Below are 18,887 nucleotides of genomic sequence, written 5' to 3' on the forward strand. Positions count from 1 at the left end.
GTACTGTTTTTCATATTTGTATAATCTTTTTCAAATCTTTTTTAGATCTTCTAAATATTGATACATTTAACTATGTAAAATTTTAAAAAATCACACATGTTAGTATCACTATTGATCTAATCAGGAGTCTTTATTGAGAAGCTGTCAAGTTCATGGGGGCAGATACAAGTTTTCCAAAATTCTAAGTTTTGCAGCAAAGCTTGAATTTTATCATTGTCAAGAAATAGCTCACAAATATCTCCTGTCAAACAGGCTCATTTTGTTCGTATTTTTGGAAATGTCTGCCAAATATGTACCCAAGTCTGAATAACCTAAATTGGTCTCCCAGTCATTCTTCCAACTGGTGTTCTGGTGCTCTGTAAAGGAGCAAGGTCAGCTCTCCGAACAATTGCACAAGGAAGTGCTTTTCCTCAAGACAGCTAGCATACTTTGGTATGCAACAGAAGTGCTTATATGTACGTCCCATTCAACACAGAACATTAAAAACTTGTAGACTCAAGGGATGAGATTTTATAAAATTAATAATTTTGACTGCTTCGTTAAAAATGTTCTTCAGCAAAACTTCCTTTCTTCTTGCAAGCGCTTGGTGGTGAAAAATCTAATGACTACTAGTATAGTTCGATTCATGCTAGGCACCAGCAATTTTACCGACCATTGCTTTTACACCATCAGGACAAATGTCAGCACAGTCGTTACAGAATAAACAAACCTATTCAATAACGTTACTTAACACTGAAAATGTCAGTACCACTTGTGTTAATTGCATTCACATAAAGGAAGGTCTTTGATGATTAGTGGTGCCGAACCTGAACGAGTACAAGCATAACTCCAAGTCTAGTCACATTTGCAGATTTGTTCGTTTTAAGGCAAAAGTTTGCTTCTACAGAGATGATATTAACCCAGCCTTTTTGTCTGCTAAATTTTTACTCTGAGTTACTGAACCATTGAAAGATGGCAGTTCTGTGATTCCTTTTGCTGACTTTCCATCAGCAGGCATTCAACAATGTCAACTATACAAGATTTTATTAGTGTCTCTGCTACTGGGTGCACTTTTCCAGCCAATGCAATATGGTAACTTACCTTGTAAGGTCCCTTAGTATCTTTTTCATTTCTAGTTTGAAAAGCTGTGACAAGCAATTATTAGATTTTTAAAGAGCTCATCATGTCTTTGTTTAAAATATTTTATTTGTTTTTCTTTATACTCTGTATAACTAGCCCCGATATGCTGCTGCAATTTAGGTGTCACCATATGTTATTAGAAAATGCTCTGTCACATAAAAGACCTTGTTGACTAAAATAAAATCATACAATGTGAGAGTTAAGTTTTACGTGGGGCATAATAAGAACTATAACCTAGAAGACAGCATCTCAGACAGCTCCGAGAAACTGTTCCAAAGAGGCAGGGGGGAATTCCGCTATTATATACGATTTCAGTGAAAGGGGAACGTGCAGTCAAGCACACGTTTAGGCAGAGGCTTGCTACTAGTACAAGGAGCAGATGTCACCATTAATGATTTTAGTGCTTTTCTAGATATGAGGCGACACAAGAATTTGGGCTCATAAAATCTTCTCCTGAAAATACCTAACTATCTGAAGGCCTGTTCAGCCAGTTTTCCCAGAGCGCAGAGTGCCTCATTCCTGCTCTCTATCCTGAACTCCCTTCAGAGAGTGTTGGAGGTCAGCGGCTGCAGTGGCTCGTGGCTCATGATTTAATCCAAGCAGAGTTAGATGGCAAGTGCCAGCATGATCCAATCCTTGTAGAGGCAGATGGCAAGTGCTAATTTTTAGTTAGCAACACTAAGGTAATTATTAACATTTATAAAGCTTAAGGAAAGATAGCTTTTGCCATATTTTTTTTCTTATCTAGAGTTTTGTCAGTGTCTTTGGAGTAAATTCTTCCCTTCCATGATTCAGAGAACTCTCTGGTATATTAGTTACACCTTTTTTTCTTTGTTTGTTTTAGCTCTTTAGACATGGACTATGTAGCTACGCTTTGAGAAAGTGAGTCTTCTAGTCGCTCCTTTTAAAGTCAACAATATACCTTAAATAAAATTAAAATATATTTTAAATAAACTACTTTTGTTTTAGAATAAAATAATAAATTCTAAAATAGTTTTAGATATTGAAACATTTGAAAAGTTTAGAAGAAGTTAAATATTATGCCAAAAAGGTATACTTCTTACTGTGTTTTCCTGTAGGTGCAAGGAAGTTTGGGTACTCACCCACAATGCCTTTCTTAGCCCCTGAAAGTCTTGAGGTTCACCTCTGTGTTGGGTCATCTCTTTCCTTCCAGCCTCTGGATATCACCTGAGATGACCCTACTCCAGCTCTCATTCCTAGGTATCTAGGCTGTATTTGACCGCGTGGAAAATGCTCAATCATCTTTCCCCAACGAAGTAACTCCAAGAGTGCAAGCCATCCCAACACAGCCCCTCTTGTTATTCCGACCTCTGAACGAGCCACTAGCTAGGCTCTCCCCTTTTTAATTTTTCAGGACACTCACCTTTCTTTGTGACCCTTTGTTTCCCCTACATCTGAGATGAGGCAATTCTCATTCTTTCCCCCTGAAACTTGTAATACAATGACAGCTCTCTGTAAATATGTACCCATATTCATTCATCCCTAATAGATTTTTTTAAAAATCCTGCTTTCTTGGAGCTCATATTCTAAGGCACAACATTAGACAAATTCACACACACACACACACACACAAAAACTCTCCTCTAATCTTTTACTGTACTTTTATTGGTCACTCCAACCTATTTTATAGGCTAGAGATGTGTGCTGAGCTTAGGATTGCTAAACCGATTTTCTGAAAACTTTATTTTTGAAAACTCCTTATTGTGTTCTGACACCTTACTTTGTCATCTATTATCTTGGTGCCCCAGCTAAAACTGAGATAAGAACTGACTCATATTTAATATCCTGTTTTATCTAACACATTATCTAAAACAGTTTTATCTAGCACATTATCTAAAACACAGTCTCCCAGAGCTGAGCCATTAGAAAGTCAAATAATACTTTGGTAAAGTCCTTTCTTCCAGGTCCAGGAAAACCAGCATCTTTGCCATCATCAACACCATCAATATCACCCCCACTCCATCACAGATCTCTTCACCCAGCTCCTTCTCCCAGCTGCCAAATTGGGCTGGGGCAAGGGGTGGGGCAAGCCTGGCACTGATGAGGGTACTGTAATTTCAGTCCTTAAACCCTCCTCAGCTTCAAGTGAAGCAATGACAGATAAAGTAAGTATATATATATATATACTATAAAGATATAGCTACCCTCAGTAACAAAACAATACCAAAATACATTTCCATGGACATTAAATGGAACAGACAAATGATAATGGAACAATAAGTGAAGGCAGAGTATAAATATTCTGGTCTGTGATTCTAGAAGCAGGTAGAGATGCTTTGAACTTTGATGCTTTCCTTCAGAGTCAAGTGAAGCAATAAACACCCCACACCCCACAAGTGGCAGGAACACAGGCCAGCACATTGTGTGAATCAAGTAAGTCATTTTATTTGATCCACAGGAAGAGGCTAAAGGAAGCTGAAACCCAGAACCAGTGCTTATAATAAGTGTTTTAAGGAACAATTTGTGCTAACTGGTCCTGGGCCAAGATATCTACCAGCTCAGCAACCAAATTTTGAATACTCCCAATATCACTGCAAGAAGAACTTTGATATAGGAAACAGAGAAAGCATAAAAGATACTAGTTAATGTAAATGATTATTAACCTTTTTCACTTTTTAAAACAGTTTGCTATTTATTTTGGTTTGGGGGGAGTAATTAGGTTTATTTATTTTTTATTATTGCTTTTTTTTCTTTTCTATTGAAGTGTAGTCAGTTTACAATGTTCTATCAGCTTCTGGTGTACAGCATAATAATTTAGTCAAACATATACATACATATATTCATTTTTATATTCTTTTTCACTGTAGGTTCGAGATATTGAATATAGTTTCCTGTGCTATATAGTATAAACTTGTTGTTTATATATTTTGTATATAGTAGGTAGTATCTGCAAATCCCAAACTCCCAGTTTATCACTTCCCACCCTCTTCCCTGCTGATAACTGTAAGTTTGTTTTCTATGTCTGTGAGTTTGTTTCTATTTTGTAAATAAGTTAATTTGTCTTTTTTTTTAGATTCACATATAAGTGATATGGTATTTTTCTTTACCTTTCTAGCTTACTTCACTTAGAATGACAATCTCCAAGGCCATACATATTGCTGCAAATGGCATTATTTTATTCATTTTTATGGCTGAATAGTATTCCATTGTATAAATACACCACAACTTCTTTATGCAGTCATCTTTTGATGAACATTTAGGTTGTTTCCATGTCATGCCTATTGTAAATAGTGCTGCTATGAACGTTGGGAGTGCATGTATCTTTTCGAATTGGAGTTCCCTCTGGATATACACCCAGGAGTGGGATTGCAGGATCATATGGTAAGTCTATTTTTAGTTTTTTAAGGAATCTCCATACTGTTTTCCATAATGGTTGCACCAAACTACATTCTCACTAACAGTGTAGGAGGGTTCCCTTTTCTCCACACCCTCTCTAGCATTTATTGTGTGTGGACTTTTTAATGATGGCCATCCTGACTGGTGTGAAGTGATACCTCATTGTAGTTTTGATTTGCATTTCTCTGATAATTAGTGACATTGAGCATTTTTTTATGTGCCTATTGGCCATTTGTATGTCTTCATTGGAGAATTGCTTCTTTAGGTCTTCTGCCCATTTTTGGATTGGGTTGTTTGTTTTCTTCTTATTAAGTTGTATGAGCTGTTTATATATTCTGGAAATTAAGCCATTGTCAGTCTCATGTTTTGCAAATATTTTCTCCCTTTCCATAGGTTGTCTTTTTGTTTTGCTTATAGTTTCCTTTGCTATGCAAAAGCTTATAAGATTAATTAGGTTCCATTTGTTTATTTTTGCTTTTATTTCTATTGCCTGGGTAGATTGCCCTAGGAAAACAAAGCTAAGATTTATGTCAGATAATGTTTTGTCTATGTTTTCTTCTAAGAGGTTTATTGTGTCTTATCTTACGTTTAAGTTTAAGTCTTTAAGTCATTTTGAGTTTATTTTTGGGTTTGATGTGAGGAAGTATTCTAACTTCATTGATTTATATGTAGCTGTTCAGTTTTCCCAACACCATTTGCTGAAGAGACTGTCTTTACTCCATTGTATATTCCTGCCTCCTTTGTCAAAGATTAATTGACCAATACTTTTTTTTTTAATGGAGGTACTGGGGATTGAACCCAGGACCTCATACATACTAAGCACACACTCTACCACTGAGCTATATCCTCCCCTCTAATAATTATGAAATTTTAAAAAAATACAAAATTTTGTTGTAAAGATACAGAACTAAAACTTAAAACAACAACAATAATAAAATGCAGTTAAAACAAGCTAAAATCTTTGTTTTGTTTAGAGGGGGATACAAGGAGAAACAGAATAACTTTAGACTTTGTAAAAAAGATATATATAAATGTTGAATACTAAAAGATAACTTCTGAAAGAATAGAGAATATAATCTATATCTTTGAAACCAGATTTTAAAAGGGAGAAAAATATCAATTCAATAAAAATTTCACATGATAATACTGTGAAAAGATTGACAATTTCCCTCTGCAAAAAAATGAATATAAAGCTGGATGAAATTGTCAAAAATAACAACTTAAGGGCACTGGAAATAAACCAAAGGTATACAACAAATTGAGAAATATTTGTTTGTGAAAGATTATGAGAGCTTTGTGTAACAGCAGCAAGAGCCTTTGGCTTTCTTGCTTGAGGCTGCTGTTCTCTTGTTCCTTGCCCCACCCCCAACTCATTAGACAAAACTGTAGCTTTACCAGTCTGGGGCTAGCAGTGAAAACCAGCCGCTTTGCTGCCAAAGCAGGGTGAGGTAGGGGGAGGTAATTTACTTGGGATGAAGTGGGGTACAAAATCCCATAGTTTTGCCAGCAAATGGTGGGGTGTTGTGGGGAAACAGGAGAAAGCCCACAGCTTTGCCAGTGTAAGGCTGCTGTCCTAACTGGCATGATGAATAGGCCAGGCATAAATTTAACAAGGAGATTCTGAACATGAGAGCCACAAAAGGCCTGAGTTAACTCTCCACACACACGTGGTTGACTGAGGAAACACACATGCCTGGGAGAGACTTCAGAGAATCTGGTATAAGTGAAAGCCAGGGAATTCTGGAATTGGTTGCAACTTTGGATAGATTCTCCAGCCCACACACAGATCAAAAGGCAGAGGGTGGAAGTTTTATAGGCTTGAAATGTTTGAGAAAAACTTCTATACCAATCTTTGGCTGACCACTGAGCTACATAGACATGGGGTGACCCCAGGAGGCCAGGTTGAAAAAATTAAAATTAGAATAATAAGTTGAGTAGACACAACGGTTACTGCACACTATGGAAGACAGAGATTCCACAGTACAAGTGCAGACAAATTACAAAAAAGAGAAAAACTCAGAAAAACAAAACAGAATCAAGTCATGCAAAATAGTACCTAAAATGTCCAATTGTTAACCAGAAGTTACTAGACCTGTAAAATACAGGAAAGTATGATCCGTGGCCAGGGAATAAAGCAGCCAATGCAAACTATCTCTGAATGGGCCAAGATGTAAGACTTAGCAGAGAAAACTTCAAAGCAGCTATTATAAATATATTCAGATAATTAAGGGTAAATACACTGACACCAAGTCAACAAATAGGGAATCTCAGTGGAGGAATCAATACTATAAAAAAAGAACTAAATGGAAACTAGAATTGAAAAATAGAGAAACTGCAATGAAAAATTCACTAGATGGGCTCAACAACAGATTTACGAGGAGAGAAGAAAGAATGAACATGAAGATAGAGCAAATAAAAGTATTCTAAAGCATAGAGAGAAAAGAAGATTGAAAAGAAACAAACAGAGCTTCAAAAACCTCTGGGACAAAGTGAATTGTTCCAACATATGTGTAATGGGACCCCAAGAAGGAGAAAGAGAGAAGAGCAGCAAATTATTTGAAGGAATAATAACCAGAAATTTCCCAAATCTGTTAAAAAGTATTAACCGAGAGATCCAGGAAGCTCAATCAGTTCTAAACAGAATAACTATGAAAAGGACCACCTCTACACGTTTTATAGTTAAATGGAGAAAAGACAAGGGCGAAGCAGCAAAATGCTGAAAGCAGCAAAAATGACTCATTACATACGGGAGAAACAAAAACACAATCAATGGCTGACTTCTCATGAGAAATAACACAGGCCAGAAAGTGGTGAAATGACAGATTCAAGAGCAAACAGAAACTGCCAGCAAAGAATTCAGTTTCTAGGAAAACCATTCTTAAAGCTTCTATATCCAGCAAAACCATCCTTCCAACTGAAGGTGAAATAAAAACATTTCTGTATAAACAAAAACTGAGATAATTCATTGTTAGGAGACCTGCCCTAAAAGAAACACTAAAGGAAGTCCTCCTCTGTGTTGAAAGAGAATGAGGTCAGACTGTAACACAAATCTAATTGTGTGTTTATTTAAAGCAATATTTATAACCCTGTGTTGTTGAGTTTACATGGATATAATATATGTGACAATAGAAGCACAAAGGAAGGCAGAAGAAATGAAGTTTTGCTGTAGCAAAGTTGCATTTTTTTTGCCAGAAGTAAGTCAGCATTAACATAAAATACTGATAAGTTAAAGATGCATCTTGTAACATAAACTTTTTTAAAAATCAAAAGAATAAAAAATATTTGCTTAACACAAAGAAGGTATTTAAGGAGAAAAGAGAGAAACAACAGAAAAATGAGACAAATAGAAACAAAAAGCAAAATGACAAAAGTAATTTCAACCATATCATTCATACAGTAAATGTGAGTGAATTAAATACTTCCATAAAAGAGCAGAGATCATCAGAATGAATTTTTGAAAAAGAAATCTCAACTATATACTGTCTACAAGACACACTATAGATTCCAAGATACAATATAGTGAAAGTAAAAGGATGGAAAAATGTACACTATGCAAATAGTAACCATAAATAGCTATATTAATATCAGAGAAAATAAACTTTAGATGAGATTAAAGACAAAGAAGGACATTTCCTAATGATAAAAGAGTTAATACATCAGGAAGATATAATAATTATAAATGTTTATGTACTTAACAAGAGAACCCCAAAGTACATGAAATAAAAACTGACAGAATCAAAAACAGAAATAGACAATACAAAATAATTATAGTTGGAGGTTTCAATACTCCTCTGTCAGTAATTGATGCAGTTAGAAAAGCAGTAAGAATAGAAGATTTGAGTAATGCTACCAGTGAACTTGAACTAACACATACATGGAAGATTGCCTAACAACTGGCAGAATACATATTCTTTCCAAGTGCACATGGAACATTTTCCACCATAGACTATATGCCAGGCTATTAAAGTTTCAATAAATTTAAAAGAATCTAAATCGTACAAAGTATGCTTTCTGACCATAATAAAATTATATTAGAAATCAACAACAGAAAAATATCTTTAAAACTCTCAAATATTAGGAAATTAAAGAAGATATTTCCAAATAACTCTGGGTCAAAGAAGAAGTCACAAGGGAAATAATTTAAATACCTAAACCCAACAAAAATGAAATCACAATTTATTCTAATAAATAGGATGCTGCTAAAACAGGGCTTAGAGGGAGATTTATACCTTTAATGTTTATTACAAAGGAAAAAAGATCTAAAATCAGTAACCAAAAAAGTCAACCCTAAAGTAAGTAAAAAGATCAGAGACTAAATTAATAAAACTAGAAATTGAAAGACAGTAGGGAAAATGAGAGAAATCAAAAGTAAATTTTTTGCTAGAATCAGTAAAATTGATAAACTTTTGGCTATACTGACCAAGAAAAAAGTAGAGAAGACATACATTATTAAAATCAGGGATGAAATTACACACCCTACAGAAATTAAAAGGATTACAATAAAGTATTATTAATAACTTTATGCCAGTAATTAAACAAAGTAGATGAATTGTCTAGATTCCTAGAAAGACACAAATGACCAATTTAAGAAGTCTCGAAAATAAAAAAGCATGGTTAACAGAAGAACCAAATGAAATACTAGAAACAAGTCCAAGTATATCAGGAAGAATAATAATTGTAAGTGGAATAAACAAATTTATTAAAAGACAAAATGTCAGGTTTAATTTTTAAAAATAAAAATCCACCTGTATGTTGTTTGTAGGAGTCATGCCTCAACAAAATAATAGAAAACAGTTGAACGTAAAGGGACCAAAGAACATGCACTGCAAATATACTAATCAAAAGCAAGCTGGCATGCAAATACTGATATCATATAAGGTAGACTTTGAGATGAAGAATTTAGTAGTGGTAAGAAGATCAATGCACAATAATAAAAGGAAAAGTCTACCAGATACAACAATTATAAACTTATATGTAACTTTGTGCTTATTTAGGAAATCTTGTATTATTTCTGTATTCTAAAGCTTTTTTCTTAATTTTCTTCTAATAATTCTGTTTTATTTTCATAACCAAGGCTTTAATATATGGAGAGCTTTTTTTTTAATTTGAGAAGAAAGAACTAAGTTGATTACTTCTAATATTAAAAAAAATTAATACCATTAATTAATTAACACCATACTACACTGTCTTAATGAATCTAACTTAGTGTCTCTTTTGTTTAACTGGCAATGACATAGATTAGAGTATGTTTTAAATGTTCATTGAATTTATTGAGTAATTGTGTGTTCTCTGTTTTTATTTTATTTTAAAAGTAAATTTGGGACCATTCTCCATTTAAAGGAAACAAGTCTCCTGAGAGCATGACTGATTCCAGGACTGGGCAGAGAAGGTTCAGGTCAAACCCAGAAAATCTTGTTATCTACAGAGAAAGGTAATGCTCAAAAATAATGGAACATGTCAAAAGACCATGGGAGCCTAATCTGGGAGAATATGTACACCAAATAAATAATGATATTAACATATTACAACCCCGATGATTAAAACAATAATGTAAATAAAAGCATCAATAGATAATTGAGTGATAGACAATCACTATTATCACTATTTGGCAAGTATCACAGTAGTAACTAATTCAAGCAAGAATTATCAATGGATGCAAAAACTGGCAGGTGAAACTTTGATGAGGAACAGGATGTTTACATGGCCCCAAAGTATCTCCCCACAGAATACTTACTAAGTACAAAGGAAGAATTGCAAAGGGGAAAATAGTAACTTTACAGTGGAGAATCCTGGCAAACACCGTCTTATGTATTAAGTGATCAGTGTTAGCATCACCAGTAATGGAAAAACTGACATCTGTGCTTCTTGATGTGATGCACAGCAAGAGACACAGCATCACTTATCTGATGATGCTGCCAAAGATGCAAAATCTGAATTTGGGGAAGGGAGGGCACATCAGATAAACCTGAACTGAAGGATATCTACAAAATAATTGGCCTATACTCTTCAAAAACATCACTGTCATGAAGGACTAAAAAAGACTGAGAAACTGTTCCAGATTGAAGGAGAGTAAAGATACGATAATGCAATGTGTAATCCTGGACTGGATCCTTAAAAATTAATTTTCTATTTCTGGATAAGATATTATTAAGATAATGAGCAATGTTGAATAATGCCTGTTGATTAGAAAATAATACTATCTCACTGTTAATCTCCTGATTTTGACAATTGTATGGTAGCTGTGTAAAAGCATATCTTTGTTCTTAGGAATTACACACTGAAGTATTTAGGGGTAAAAGGGCAGCATGTCTGCAACTTACTCTCAAGTTTATACATAAAAGAAAGTGTGGCAAATATTAAAATTTGGGGAATTTTGCTGAAGAGTGCCCAGGAGTTCTTTGTATAACTTTTGAAACTTTTCGGTAAGTTTGGAATTATTACAAAATGAAATGTTATTCAAACCTAGTGGGTTCTCTTCCCTAAATATTATTACCTTTTAAAAAATGTGAGCCCTAGTTGTTTGTTTTTTTTGAAGCATTCTTTGGGACCTTGATAGTACTTACTCCATATATATTTTTGGCATCCTCTTTGCGTTAGCATCTAAGGACATAGAGGAGAACTAAAAAAAAAAAAATTTAGCCTTGCCCACGTGAAGTTTATAATCTAGTAGGGAAGACAACTCTGTACAAATAATTGCATAAATGCATTTATTATGTGATCCATTCTGGCAACAACGCATATACTTCACAAAGTCTCACTTATATGCAGACTGCATCACATTCCTTCCTTATGAAAATGCAGATGCAATCTTTTTCTTTCTGAATGTCCTTTCTGTCCCACAATAGAGCTACAACCATGGGAAGCCATCAGGAGTCCCCTCAACTGACTTGTTCTTTCACTGTGTTTCTGTCAGAGGGATAGGAATTAAAGAGGGCAATGGTGGTGGTTGTTATTTTCTAAGCTAAAATATTTTCTATCTTGAAAAGCAATAAAGTCTGCTGTAGAAGCAGGGCACTTTTTAAAACCTCCTGTTCATTACAGAGATATGCATCTAAGGAACTTCCAGCCATGTTCTGGGTGACTTTTTTTTTTTTTTTTTTTGAAATTCCAACAAAAAAGAGTTTGTTACAGAGCTCACAAGGGCAGTTCTGAAAGCTCCATTAATTCTAATAATAATTTCCAATTAATTCATTAGTCACTTCCTGATATTCTGAAATCAAGAGTTTTGAAAGCTGTTACCTTTAACCTTGGTGAAATTTAAAATGCTATGGTTTTAACTGATTCAATCTAAGTTAACCTTTTAGCCATTTATAAAAATGCAAAACAGAAGTCTGGGCTCAGGTCTGAGATGGGTAATTTGCAATAATACTCTTCATTCGTGCTGTCTTTGGAATGATGAGTCCTGACACCCCCAGGGGATGTTAAGGATCTGGTGATAAATAGAATTAGCCCAGGTGCTTCTCCTGGCTGGGGGCCTGAGGCATGATAACAGAGGGGATATCAATAAGGCCATAATGGGAACACATCCAAAATTCTCCAGCTCAACCTGTCCAGTGTAATTATAGCTCCCTGGTGGAGAGGTGGGGAAGGAGGGGTAAGGAGCTGGGGGGTTGGAAAGGAGAGGTTTTCAGGAACTTCCCTTCTGCTGTCACTGATCTTGTTAACTGCTGTGGTCATCAGTGGTCCCCTCCCGGCCCTGTGTCTGGGGTACATCTACTCTCTGCTCAGACATGGCCCCCTGCCATGGCTGTTGCACCCTCAGAGCTATTCTGGAGGCAGCCGGTGATGCCACCCCCTTGCCCCTGTCAGCCACTGCTCATAGTTTTTAGCTTTCAAATGCAGGTCTCTCCATTTTTAGAAAATTGGACACGGAAATACCTCAACCCACAGGCTAATAAATTGAGAAATAAGGCTGTGTTCTATAAAAAGATTTCCCAGAAAATCCTTCTGAAAACTGAGCTTTCCTGATAAGCAGAGGCAGATTTACTGTGACTCAGACAAAGCTCGTGCTACAAGGTCCCTAGTTTGCAGAGTTTCTACCAAGGCCCCGAGAGGCTCCCCAACAATGTGTTTATATGGTCGCATGTTTGTTACAGATTTGCAAAGACAGTAGTTTAACTACAATTGGTTAAGGCTGTTGTCTCTCTACGTGGCAATGCCCCTACACCCCCATACCACTTTCCCCTGTGCTGGTGGTTTTGGGGTATCTAATAGCAACTTTAGGATCCAGGTAAAGAAAAAATGAGTTGGATCTAAACTCATTTAGTCTGGGTATAGTGGGACATATTTATGTGGCTCAAATGCACTTTGGTGTATAGATTAGATAGTGCTAGACACCCTGCTGTGGGAATGGCTCTCAGACACATCCCCCTGCCAGCCACGTGCTGACCCCTCAGACTCATGACTGGTAGGGGCGATGCTGACAGGTACGTGCATAACGGAGGAGGAACGTGTCAGAAGGAAGACTGGCTGGAAGAGGCTTTCCCCTCACCAAGGGCCTTGGCCCAGCAAGGCTCACTTTCTCCACCAACGAAAGCTCTACGCTTCTGTGTGTGGAGTTCTAGAAGCTTCTTTCTGCTCAAGGAGGCAGGGAAGTCCTTCGTGTGCAGTGAACATTGCCACTCCTTCACTGGAGCGAGGTGAAATTAACGCTGCCTCCGAGTCCCAGCTCTCAGCAGAGTCTCTGTGCTGGGCTGGTGACGACCACCACTCCCCTTCTCGAGGCTGTAGTAGACCCCCTTCTGAAAAACTATGTTTTTTGTTTTTGGGGTTTTTTAAAATACGTTTTTATTGAAGTATAGTCAGTTTACAATGTTGTGTCAGTTTCTGGTGAACAGCACAATGCTTCAGTCTCATAGAAACATACATACATTCGTTCCCATATTCTGCTTCACCATAGGTTACTACAAGATATTGAATATGGTTCCCTGTGCTGTACAGTATAAACCTGCTGTTTATCTATTTTATGAAAAACTGTGTTTTTGTAAGTGAAATATTTAAATATCTTGGAAGATTTCAGTGTTAAGAAGGATTTCAGGGAGAATTTTCATATAAAATGGATACTTGGTTCCAAATAATTTTGTTCCAAGTTTTAGGGTTACAAATAATAGCTAATATACTTTGGACACTTGCTTCATGCCAGGCACTGTGTCAACTGTGTTTAACGTACATCACTGAATCTTCATATTAACCCAATGAGAGGGTCAGTTAAGGCTTATTGAGTAACTTGCTGAGGGCTTTCCTGTTCTAAAGTGGTAGGAGCAGACTTCAAAAGTTATGTTCTTTTGAGATTTAGGGATTGCTTCTTATTTAATGTAATTTTAAAAAATTATGATTTGACACAACATTGTAAAATGACTATAACTCAATTTAAAAATGTTTATATATAAAAATAAATAAATAAATAATAAATACATACATACATACCAAGACATGGAAGCAAAAAAAAAATTATGTAAAACATGAGCATGTTTCTAGAGTCAAATCTATAAAAATATTCTATCCTTCTATCCTCCATCCTATTTCATCCTTCTCCCACAGGTAACCCCCTCTTTGTGGTTTACCCTTCCAAAATTTGTATACATATGTGTGTGTGTACATATATACACACACATATATGAAATATTCCCATATATACATATATAGTATATATGTATATATAAATGTGGAACTTCTCATATACATATATATGTGTATATATATATGAGAATATCTTCCTAAATGGTAGCATCCTCTACATACTTTTCTCCACTCGGCTAAATTTGAAGAAAATAAAACCAAATAATGCACCTGAACCTAATTGTGTAGAGTGGAAGGCATAACCATACAGAAACTATTCCAAAGTGACTTAAAAACACAGTTATTTGACTGCCTTAATTACTTTGGAGGACACCAGGGAACCATCTGATTATTTTGAAAACTGGTAAATTAAAGAATCAAAAATTTATCATAACATTTTCAAAAGAAATGTACTTCAGATATTTAAATATGTATTAATTGCACAAACTGTTGATGAGAATTTTCTCTTAATAGAACTATTTCAGCTACTATAAAAAAAAAATGATGGAATCAAAGGATAACCTCTTTGCAACCTTTGCAACCTCTAATGAATTACTCTGTGCAATGATCATCAACAGTTACTCACATCATAAAAAGGAGACAACTAGATATTACAGACCTCACAGCAGAAGCACATACCACCACCTATAAAGTAGTCTTGCCACCAACTAAAAATCAGTCAATCAATCAAGCCCGATTTTGATCAAGCCTCCTTATCTAACTCTCAGTTACAGAAAGAAGGGAAAGAGAACATGTTAAAGGACACGATGGCAATGCAATCAACAAATGAGGTCTTGGAGCATTCTACGGGAAAAACAACCTAGGGTTCTTTGACAAATAAATGGCAAGGAATAAAAAAAGAGAGAGATGAAAAGAAGAGCCCATAAATTAAAGGAAACTCAAGAGACAATCAGTTTTAGTGTATGTTATGTGGGTTCTGATTCTAAAAAACAAATGGTCAAAAAATATTTCTAGGACTATAGGGGAACTCATGGCAATTACTGAATGGATATTTGATGAGAGTAATACCTTATTGCTCATTTTTTGATGTGTTGATATTGTAGGTTTTTTATTCTTTATAATTTAGACATACATTTTGAAATATTTATAGGGGAAAAAATATTATAATATCTGGGATTTGCTCCAAAGTAATTCAGTGGAAGGAGGAGAGTGGCTGGGAAAACAGATGAAACAACATTTGCCTTGTATTGGCTTATGTGATCAGAGTGATGGGTACATAAGTTTGTTAAACTATTCTCCCTACTTTTGTATATGTTTGAAAATCTCCATGCAACAAAAATTTTTAAAACCTTAAAAATATCTCTTCTCAACACTGTGTTGATCCCATCTATCATGTGTGTATCTAGCAACTCACAAATATAACTTGGTTAATTTCCTCAGTTATGAAAAGTAAAATTTATCAATATTTCTGAGTAGTATATTAAAATCATTTCTTACACTTTGTAACAACTCTCCTCCCCTCTCTCTACTTTGTTTCGTTGAGCATGATTTGCCATCTTTCCAATTCAGATGTCACCGATTTTCCCTACTAAATCAGCCAAGAAAGCTGAGAGAGTCCTGAACAGATTCTCAGCTCCTGAATCTTGGATAGGTGCTGCTAAGCTGAAAATATTTGGTAATAATAGATACCAGAAGTTTTGCTCTACTCCTGTTAAGGTGTTCTTCTTAGAGAGGCTTAACAATAATTATTTGACTGAGTGAAAATGGTCCTGTAAGAACTCTGGTGGCTATGGAGATGGGCTACCTAGATCCCCTTCCAGGAAGTGTTCTTTGCCCCTGATGGTGGAAGTACTTTCTGCAGACAGCTGTTGACCCCTTCAAGGATTGCTTCAGTTGTAGAGAGTTGCCTCCCCCAAGATTATTCCCTTACAGGGACAGCCCACATCCACTTTAGATTAGCCTGACTACTTTGAACCAATGCAGGACAACTCTAACAGGCCTGTTCAGCCCTAGAGTTCCCAGTGGGTGTCAGCTGGGACAACTGAGCCTGCAACACACTGGCCCTGATTTTCTGTCCACTCCTATTTCCTTTCTTTCCCTTCCACAGGTGTTGACCTCAAGGGCGCCCTCAGTACACATCCACACACTACGTTCTGTCTTGCAGCCTGCTCCCTGAAGAAACAAAATGGCAACAGGTAATGACACATTGAAATTCCTGGCTTTACCAGCAACTGAGCTGCTTCATTAAGGCCTTAATCATTTGTGTCTTTGACTAGTAGCACAAAACCCTGAGATTCCTCTTGAAAGCATTTCAAGTGGCCTATACTTAAAAAGAATTTGACTCTCTTTTTTTAGTGGTTTGTGGATATGAGCAAAATAGTTTGTCCTGAGCATTAAGTAGCAGCTGGATCCGTGTCACAGATCCTAGACCTGGAAAGTGATCCCAGAGCAGAGTGAAACTTTCCTGGTTCTCTTCCTTGCAACTGTTTTCACCTTCAGGAGACAGATATCAACCCTTGGCAGGTGCTTCATTCAGCAGCTTGTGGATGTGGACCCCACAACACCACTGATGTAGCAATCCCTCTATTGGTGGTTCACCCTTAGGAGGAATTCTAGACTTCACATATACATTTATATATTATTCCACATTGCCCCAAATTTCACATTGAGTGACTCGAAGTGCAAATCATTGCAAGACTTATTGCAACTGCCATATTTTTCCTAAAACTGAGTTGTGAGACACTCCAGGAATCTGGGTTGTTAGCAACCAAGGATGTGAAATGCCATAGCTGGTCTGTTGAGTGTAGAGTGTCTACTGGTTTAATTTTAGTAAAGATGAAGATGTCTTTTGTGGCTTGTTCATTATTGTGGCCCCTTTTCACATAAGATCTTGTATTCCTCAACCATGAATTCAATTAATAAAGTTTCCAAGATCGGAGAAGAAATAATGTATTAATCTTGACCATGCTACTCATTTGCAGATGGTCTCAGATTTGATCTTTATATTACACCCAATGGGTTATTTTTTCAACAGCACCTTCCAGTAGGTCTACCTCACATGGTTTATTTAATCCTCACATGGAAGGATTAAATAAGGTACTGCAAGTAATGCCCTTGTTACAGAGCCTGGCACGTAGTGAGTGCTCAGTAAATACTGACTGGAAGCCGAATGCACCACGGTTAAACCACCCTGGTGTTGGAGTGCTTGAGGGTGAATGCCAGCTCTCCCACTCACTGTCTTTATGACCGTGGGCAAATAAGTTGACCTCCCTGTGCTTCAATGGTCTCATCTGAAAAACAGAGAAAATGATAGTCCCACCTCAGAAGGTTGTTGTAAGGATCCAAACGTTTCTGTCAGTGAACATTAGAAATCATATGTTTGCATAAGTTAAAATGCAAATCACTCAAAATGTGCCTAAGCATTATTGAAATATTCACTTTTAGTATTAGAAGCAATTCTGGGGTAAAAAAAACTAACGTGATTAAAATGGCTTTATCAGAATATACACACAAAGAATTTAAGGTATTTATAATTCATATTGTACTAATTTTTATTGTTGCTGTTGTGTACAGTTAACATTTACCAGTTGCTTACCATGTCCCAGGCACTCTGCTGAGCACTTCCTAAGCATCGCCTCATGTAATCCTGTCAACTTTCCCCATAACGGATGAGGAAACTCAGATACAGAGGACGTAAGTGATTTGGCCAAGGATCAGCAGACTTGAACCACTCCAGACCTCTTACATCACTTTATTCTACATCTTACAATAGTCTAAAACTGTTAGTAACAAAAACGCATGTACAATAGAATGCTAAAAATAAATAAAGCCTCTGGGAAGGGGGCCAATAATTGAGACTGGGACCTGGGGTAAAATAGTTATTGCATCAAGCATTAATTTAGAGCTAAGCTTCCCAGCAACCAAGGCAAAACAGAATACACAATATGTCATACAGTATCTGATTTTTAAAAAAACAAGCCATGTTCTTCCTCCCCTCACACTGAACCTGATGTCTACTCATTTAATCATCAATAAAATCTAGTAAACATCTACGTTTGCCAGACACTTCACAGTCCTTCAAAAGACAGGCTAGTTCCTGACATCAAACTCTCCGCTAAATTTACAGTGTGGTTTTTCATAGGACAGATGTGGGGTGACCTGTGGAACAATGTCTTCATGAGAACTGGTGCGGGAGCTGCATGACCACAGCCTCAGTGACCACTTTTGGTGTCAGCCCTCAGTAAAGGCAGGTAGTAGAGTATTCAGTCCGTGGATCCTGGTAAGGTTACGTACCCCAGGGCTCTTTGCACAATCACAAACTACTACGATCTGTTCAACTGAGAATAACCAATGACACCACTGTGTAAGATAGTGCATTACTTTATACTGAACTTGAATACGGACAAGGAATAGCAGGTCCAAGGATTTAACAATAAATTTTGGAAGAAATTTAAAAATTTTTAAATGTTAAATTCTATCCATTGAGGTCATGTATTTTACTGAAAATTGGGGAAAACTAGGTTTCAGTTGAGGAACATTTTTTTTTTTAATAGAGGTATAGTCAGTTTACAATGTTGTGTCAATTTCTGGTGTACAGCACAATGTATCGGTCATACATGAATATACATATATTCATTTTCATATTCTTTTTCACCATGAGCTACTACAAGACACTGAATATAGTTCCCTGTGCAGTTGCGGAACATCCTGACACAGCCATAGAAGAGAAGTGGTCATAAGATGAGATTACAAGTGGGAGGATAGGGCTCCTTGATGCCTCCCTTGCTGTTCGTGGGAGTGTGACTGAAGTTTGGCAGTCAAAGCAGGGAACGAGGGTCTGGCCAAGCTGGAGGAGATGAGAGCTGGGGGCTTGCTGCTCTTCAAGACCCTGG

The 18,887-nt window shown here is 36.5% G+C and overlaps 1 long non-coding RNA gene across 2 annotated transcripts in view; it reads left to right on the forward strand.

The window, feature by feature from the left end:
* LOC116668044 overlaps positions 1 to 18,027 on the forward strand; it is a 38,595-nt gene extending 20,568 nt beyond the window's left edge. Inside the window, exons 1-4 of one of the 2 annotated variants that reach the window (XR_004325105.1) lie at positions 4,403 to 4,461; positions 9,789 to 9,907; positions 16,103 to 16,190; positions 17,601 to 18,027. This is a non-coding gene — a long non-coding RNA (uncharacterized LOC116668044). Of the gene's footprint in view, positions 1 to 4,402; positions 4,462 to 9,788; positions 9,908 to 16,102; positions 16,191 to 17,600 lie in introns of those variants that run through there. The other variant, XR_004325104.1, reaches the window with a different exon arrangement.
* The last annotated feature ends 860 nt before the right edge of the window (positions 18,028 to 18,887 follow it).

Source organism: Camelus ferus, chromosome 13, assembly GCF_009834535.1.
Source record: "Camelus ferus isolate YT-003-E chromosome 13, BCGSAC_Cfer_1.0, whole genome shotgun sequence".
NCBI classification, from domain to species: Eukaryota; Metazoa; Chordata; class Mammalia; order Artiodactyla; family Camelidae; genus Camelus; species Camelus ferus.